The sequence below is a fragment of the Nyctibius grandis genome, unplaced genomic scaffold (assembly GCF_013368605.1).
Source record: "Nyctibius grandis isolate bNycGra1 unplaced genomic scaffold, bNycGra1.pri scaffold_68_arrow_ctg1_2, whole genome shotgun sequence".
In the NCBI taxonomy this organism is placed as follows: Eukaryota; Metazoa; Chordata; class Aves; order Nyctibiiformes; family Nyctibiidae; genus Nyctibius; species Nyctibius grandis.
The window spans coordinates 51,751-58,847 of NW_027167601.1; the positions used below are offsets into that span (position 1 = coordinate 51,751).

The window sequence follows — 7,097 nt, forward strand, 5'->3', positions numbered from 1 at the left end:
AATCTTTTTTTCATAGAATCTAGTTCCTTAAGAACCAGTTTCAAAACCTAAATACAAAGATAAAACTTTCACATTTAGGTGTTCTCCTAAGATAACTAGAAATATAGAAGAGAAAAAGATGTTTCTGATTTGTAAAGGGCAATGCCATAGAAAAAAAAGAAAACATTTCTAAGGAAAAAAAGAGTGACCTATCAACAACTTTTGTTGCAATTGCCAGATAGAAGAAATTACACATAAAATGTCTTCATCTTCAATATAAGAATGTGAAGAAAAATATACAGATCAATTTCCCCACTGTATTCTAAGATCACTCTCATTTTTTCTAATCAATGCAGTATTCCCCTAAAAAATACTTAACTCAAAATAGATCAACTGCAAGTGAATTCACAGCTATAAGTATTCATTTATTATAGTTTTTTTCTAATATGACCGACATATTAGAATACATCAGCAGAATAAAGATAGTACACAGTTCCACAGTTACATCTTGGTCTAGTCTGTAAAATAGTAGTTTACTTGCATTGTATTCTTGTGTTTCAGTGACCTCTGGTGGTTACATTCGAAAAAAAAATGCTGTTCACCAATTACCTGAATAGGAACTTCTTAAAAAAAAATTTAAAAATGGGAAAACTATTAATTCTTCAAAACCCAACAAATTAAAGACACTTGGCATACAGTATGTGAAAGTTTACTTTAGCCTGTAAAACGAGGATGAGGCTTCTTTTCTTTCCTAAAGTTTTTCTGCTTCTTCAGGACTTAACGTTACTACTATTTAACAAATCGTTTAAACAACAACACCACAAAGGTTACTTGTGCAGATACAATCTCAAAGATAGAGGAATTATCCTTAAATAAATGTATAACGGGGTAAAAGACAGTAGAGGGTAGAAATGAAGAGCCAGATTTTACCGTGTAAGGGCCAGCAGTCGTGGCCCACACAAGTCTCTACTAGGTCCCATGGTACTTTAAAAGTACAAAAGAAATCACAAATAACTGGATGAGGCATGATGAGGTACCAAGAATTGCAAAGGAGCTGTGACTGAGTGATAAAACTTGGAAAGAAAACGTGGTGTACAGAGCATGGTACACATAGCGGGCAAAAATAACGCCAGAATCACATCTTCACAAGCTCTGAACTGACTCAGTGGGAACAAAATTTTGGGGCTAGAGGAGATAGTTCTACAGAGAGGTCACCTCTGTCTAATAGGGGTCAAAAAAGCAAACAGTATTAGAAGCTACTAGGAGTGGAGGAGAAAACAAACTAGAGGAACAACTACCAATAGATAGATCACTTACACGTCTTCAGTCTGTAAGACCTGGATCACAGAAAGTCATTTTAGATGACGTTGTTCTGACTGGCTACAGCTTGGTTTTGACATTTCCTAAATCACAGCAGCCACCACAAAACTTCAGCTGTAGCATCAGCTGGCTCATAGAAGGGGATAAATTACAGTATTATATTTCAATACAGTATATAATGCTGGTGTAAAGGTTTGTTTGGGTTTGGTGTTTTTTTGTTTGGTTGGTTGGTTTTTTTAAGTGTCACACAACATACAGTAGCTGACAGTCCACAAGAATGTTCAACAAACTCACAGGTTCATCTAGTTCCTTTGGGAGGAGCAGAGGGGAACACGACTCTGTCGGTTAGAAATTGCTAAATTACTCCTTCCTACTTTTCCTATAAATGGACTATCAAGTTTTGTGCACTGCCTACAGTTATCTGATTTTAGATTACATATGCAAAAATAAATTTGAAGACATGAAAATATTAGGATTCCATTTTTTTCTTCATTTTCATTTTGTGTAAGCATTCTAAAATTTTTTAAATTCAGAGATATTACTTTGGGAGAAAAATCTTGGAATGAATGTCATTACAGCAAGCACAGTAGATGCCTTTTGAACAGTATGATAACTCAGATTTGTTAATTCAAAAAATAAATCCTTATTTTCCCAATGAATGTATATAAAAATTAATTTTAATTCACATAATAATGGAGCCAGAAAGTGATAATGAAAATTAATTTTCCTTTCTAGTCCTTCAGCTTAAATGTCACTGGTCTCAGACTTAACTTGTTTTTTGAAGTACATGCATATTTCTAAAAATGCTAAATTCCATTTGTGAAAGATTTTTATGTTCATATAAAAAAACCAAAAAATCAGAAACATTTTGAACAAAATAATATTGTAGCTCAATATAAAATTACTTCAGTCTATTGCTTTTACATACACAAAGCAGACTAGGATATGTATTTTCAGTGACGGACACTGGGAAGCCAGAGAAACTATCGCTGAATGTGTTAGTGCTAAACACTTAAACAAACACCTAAAGCCAAAAAGTGATATGGACATGTCAAAATTACTTTTGAGTATTTTCACTAGAATTTTTAAAAGTTAAATATCAGAAAAATCTGCCACATAGAAGTGCCCACTTAAATTGTGACCTGGAATTCAATTGACATGCAACTGTCAATATTGAAAGACTTTGGCCATAAGGCCTCTTTCCCCACTTTGTAACTTCATAAAACAAACAAAAGACCCCTAGGTAATAACAATGATGGTTTGAGTTCAGCTTTCACTACAGAACTGAAGTGTTAAGCAACATAGCAAGATAATCATCACCATTGTTAATACTAATTAAGAAGAAACCAGAGAGACTTAAACAACAAAAAAATCCTTTACCTGCACTGTTAAAATGTCAGCTATTAACCAGTAACTGCATCTTCCTGCACACGAGATTTGCACAGGATGGAGACATATTTGCTACATGTGTTCAGCAGTTAATTTTCATGTTCAAACACCCATTACATTCGAATCCTGATTTCACCTCATGAAGTAGAAATAATGTCACATTCACCCTTTAAACAGATATTAAATAGCAGATTCTGTCAAGTTTACACAATTTGTGTGCATGTCACATGCAAAAAAGGGCAGTGAGATCACTTTGTCTAATCAGTCTCTGCTTTAAGTCAACTACTGAGCATGAAAAATTTAAAAAGGATTAAAAAAGTTTTCTTCTCCAAAGAAAATTACTTGCCTTCATTACATACATACTTCAAGAACTGTGAGGAATCTCAAACAAGTCCCATCTCAATTACTTTTTGGAAAAAAGTATTTCTAAGAATAAATGATACTTTTTTTTATACTAGTTATAATAATTACATTTCAGGATAACCAAATACGTCAACACTTTCTTCTTGTTACACAAACACGCGCAAGAAGTATGACAGTGACTACTTAATTTTCTGAAAAGAAGAGAAAAAGGCTAGAGTTTTATCACTGGGGGGTAGTTCTGCCACAGGTTAGTAAAGATCAGAACCAAAACTACGTAGAATAAACTCAGAAGTTTATACATTTAATTAATTGAATTAATTATATTCCCATTTACACAAACGAGAAAAACTAAAGCAGGGTTCAAAAAAAAAAAAAAGCTGTGAAAATTTCTGACACAAATAGTAAAAGCGTTAACAAAAAAAAAAAAGGAAAGTTACCTCAGAAACAGGTACATTTTCTCCAAGTTCAGATGTGTGTAACGCCAGTAAACCAATCACTCGAGCAACTTTGGCCCGTCTTCATATCAAATAAATTTTTTGTAAGTGCAGAAAAACTACTTCAAAATATAACAAAAACAATGATGTCTTGTTCATATTTTACACAGATTGCTAAGGGCAGAAATAGTTGATGTGCTATTTACAGCTCAGATTTTCTTCTTATTTCTATTTTCTTTGTATCATCAAATTATTTCAGTATTTCAGCTCAATTTAGCAATAAATTCATGCATGAAAACATTTCTTTCCTTTAGCACTGAAGAATGAAGATTCTTTAGTTTGTTACAGTCTTACTCACGAGTCATGCGCACGTTCAGTTTTCTTAGAACACGGAAAACCCTTATAGATCATGTTAAACTTTTCAGTATAGCTGACAAAACAGATATGAAATGTGTATCAGAAAATCAGTTTTAAATGTTTCATTAAAGAAAAACTTGACTAAAATAATCAACATTTATGAAACAAACAGCAGAGGGCACTATCACCTTGAAATATTTCTGATAGGCATTTAAAAAGGTACTATTACAGTTATTTTACTACTATTATGGTATGGCTTGGTTTAATCAGTGATTTTTAAGTAACACTATTTGATACACTAAATTATATAACTTCTAGAGAAAATTTTAGAGATTTTCTATAATCTTTGGTCCTGTGAAATAGCAATATATGAATTCAAGGATGAAAAAATTCAATGTTATATACACCATCATACTGCCAGTCAGGTATCACAGCAGTCTGACAGGCTAAAACACTCCTCAAATACACTGTTAAAGAATATCTTTAATAAAATTCAGTAATAATTTCATATTTGAAAAAATTAATTTTAAATAATTGTTACTTACATATCCCAATTGGCGGCTGCACGCAGCTGCTGAATCAATATAGGAAACTATAGTTGAAAGAAGATAAATAAACATTAGTGATTTTCAGTGACCTGATATGTTGCAATGATAAACAAAAAAATCAAAATATCAGTAATTTCATAAAAACTTATCTGGATAACATTTGCAAAAAGTATTATCGTAGACAAATACTGTAGATATTGTCCGAACATTGGTTAAAAAAAAGAAAAGGCTGAGTTAAAATACAATTTCTTTCTATATTCTTGCTTTAAACTAAACTCCTAAACATATACCTGTGTGTTAAAAAAAAAACATTTTTTTTTATGAATAACACTATAGAGAGAAAAAAAACCTGATACTTTCATCTACAAACACAGAGATCATCATATAGTATTACCCAACAAGTACTTAATAAATGAAATGTATTTTGTGAGAATGGACAAAAATAGTTGGCAAATACTAGAATAATGAATGGACTGCTAGCACACATAATCAGCCACTTAAGAACCAAACTGCATAATTACTAACTCACTTCTAAAAGGTTCTATTAATTGGCAATTCAGTTATTGGATTATTGTCCCCAAAGAAATTCTCCAATGATAATGGAATACACCTCCCAGCAATTCTGTTTCCTGTTTTCACAAGAATTCTATGGCATAAAACCTACCATTGCTTCCAACCTGAATGTTCCTCATTGAATTTTTCTGGCAGTGCAATTTCGCCCCTTAATATCTCTCTCTCCAGTGATGACATGTGTCAGAATATGACTTAGGTGCATTAGTAGAAACGCAGGAGAAGGCAGCGGTTTACTTTTTATTAAATAAACTGAAAAGCGCACACCTCAGAATAGCCTCTGTGACGCTTTTATATAATGGGAAAAATAAGTATTTCTCTTCTGCACGTGCAATACTGAGAAACATGTTAAACCACTACAGAGGATACGAGCAAAATTGTTTGTCTGGTAGAAAACAGTTCTTGAAAGGTGAAACCACCATTTAGGTATATACTGAAATGAGACTCCTGAGAGAGCATGCTCACTCTGAAGTGGAGTTTAATGAAAGTTTTACTGTATGTTCTTTAGAAAGATTTTCTTGCTAGTTCTTCAAGACGTAGGGCCAAATAAATTGATTTAACAATTCAAACATGGACTTTTTTCAGTCTTCTAGGTCACTTAATGATTTACGAAGACTAACATTTCATCATACGTTATTTCACACTCTCCATCAAGATTAGGTTTTACCCCAATCTTTTATTAATACAACAAATCTATATGTAAACATATCTGAAATCTAAGAGAAAGAATTAGTTTCCCTCAGCTCTTTTAAAAATCTCTGACGTGGAATTTAGTAATTTTTTCGTTATCGTGTACTTAATTTGCCATATTATTTTTGTCCGTACAGCAATGATTTCTTGAAATATAACTAAAAGACCTCATTTTTGTTACAATGGCAAGTATGTAAACCATGCTGATTTCTTCAAAGATTTATTATTTACCAGCTGAGAGCTAATTAGCCTGCTTGCAACTTCCTTGTGGACAGCCACAGTACACAGATAGTCCAATAAGTTCAGTTTAGAACGTGCTGCTCCTGTATTCTTCTCAGTAGAGTCAAGCAGGGAACATATTCGTTGCAAGAAGTCATTCCAGTCCATGTCTGTCATAGATGATCACTTCTCAGCTAACCATAAGAAGCAAACAAGTAAAAGATAATGGATCTTTGATGTTGCTTTAACATACTAGAAAGTAACATCAACACGAACAGATAAGTTCCAAAGTTTTAATCTAATTACAATTTTAAGTACTTAAAATATTAAACAAACATGTTATAATTCATGTCTGAAGATTATAGAAATCAAAAAAGAAGAAGAGAAACAAAGCATAAAAATGTAGCAATAAAAGCTTCAAAACATTTCTGAAAGTGCAACCCTGCTAAGTCCTTGGACTTCATTTAAGTAAACGTTTATTGGCATTATATTTAGGAAAGGTAGTAGCTGTCCTTAATCACTACTAATTCTTAATAAGAAAGTGCAGTTTCATTAGAGTAAATTTGAGGCAAAACCTAATGAAAGTCAGTGAAATCTCCTCAGTATCAATAAATCGAAAATGTGTTTAGTTATTCCTACAGGCAGGTATCCATCTAGTTAAGCCTCAGTACTATCAGAACACAGATGACTTCAGGAGGAACACAAAGAAGTCAAGTCATTAGGACAATTAACATAAATCCTGTGGTTCAATTCACTGACCACTGTACATGAAGAGAGAATTTTCAAGAACTTCCTTATCAGTCTCAATGGATAACTTCACTCTAGCAGCCATACATTCCCTCAGTTTTGGTTAGTTATTAATAAATAACTTATTTGCCATCCTGATATGTTCCAGCACAGAATATTTAAGAGCACGCCTTCCGTCTTTTACTCCAATTTTACACCTACGTAACAATACGTACTAATGAAGGCAATTATAATTTACATTAGTAAAGGTGAAAAGAGTTTGGGTTTTCAGGTATTTATCTTAATTTTTCCATACTGTCTTTAATCATTATTGACAAGCAGCATCCAATTTAGTACCTTCAAAAACAATCAGAAAGTTGTCCAGAAAAAAAGCTACAATCCTGAAAGTGTTAAACAGCAAAGAACAGTCCCATATTAAATGAATACAGACAACAACAGTTAAACATATCAGAACATCAGTGTGATAATTTAGCTACTTAAA

General features: G+C 32.6%; 1 long non-coding RNA gene across 1 annotated transcript; it reads right to left on the reverse strand.

The window, feature by feature from the left end:
* Positions 1-3,709: 3,709 nt before the first annotated feature.
* On the reverse strand, positions 3,710-5,970 carry LOC137677462 (uncharacterized). Its single transcript, XR_011050280.1, has 3 exons — positions 5,882-5,970; positions 4,388-4,434; positions 3,710-3,915 (listed from the first exon to the last, which is right to left on the reverse strand). It is a non-coding gene; the product is annotated as an uncharacterized lncRNA (long non-coding RNA).
* Positions 5,971-7,097: the final 1,127 nt, after the last annotated feature.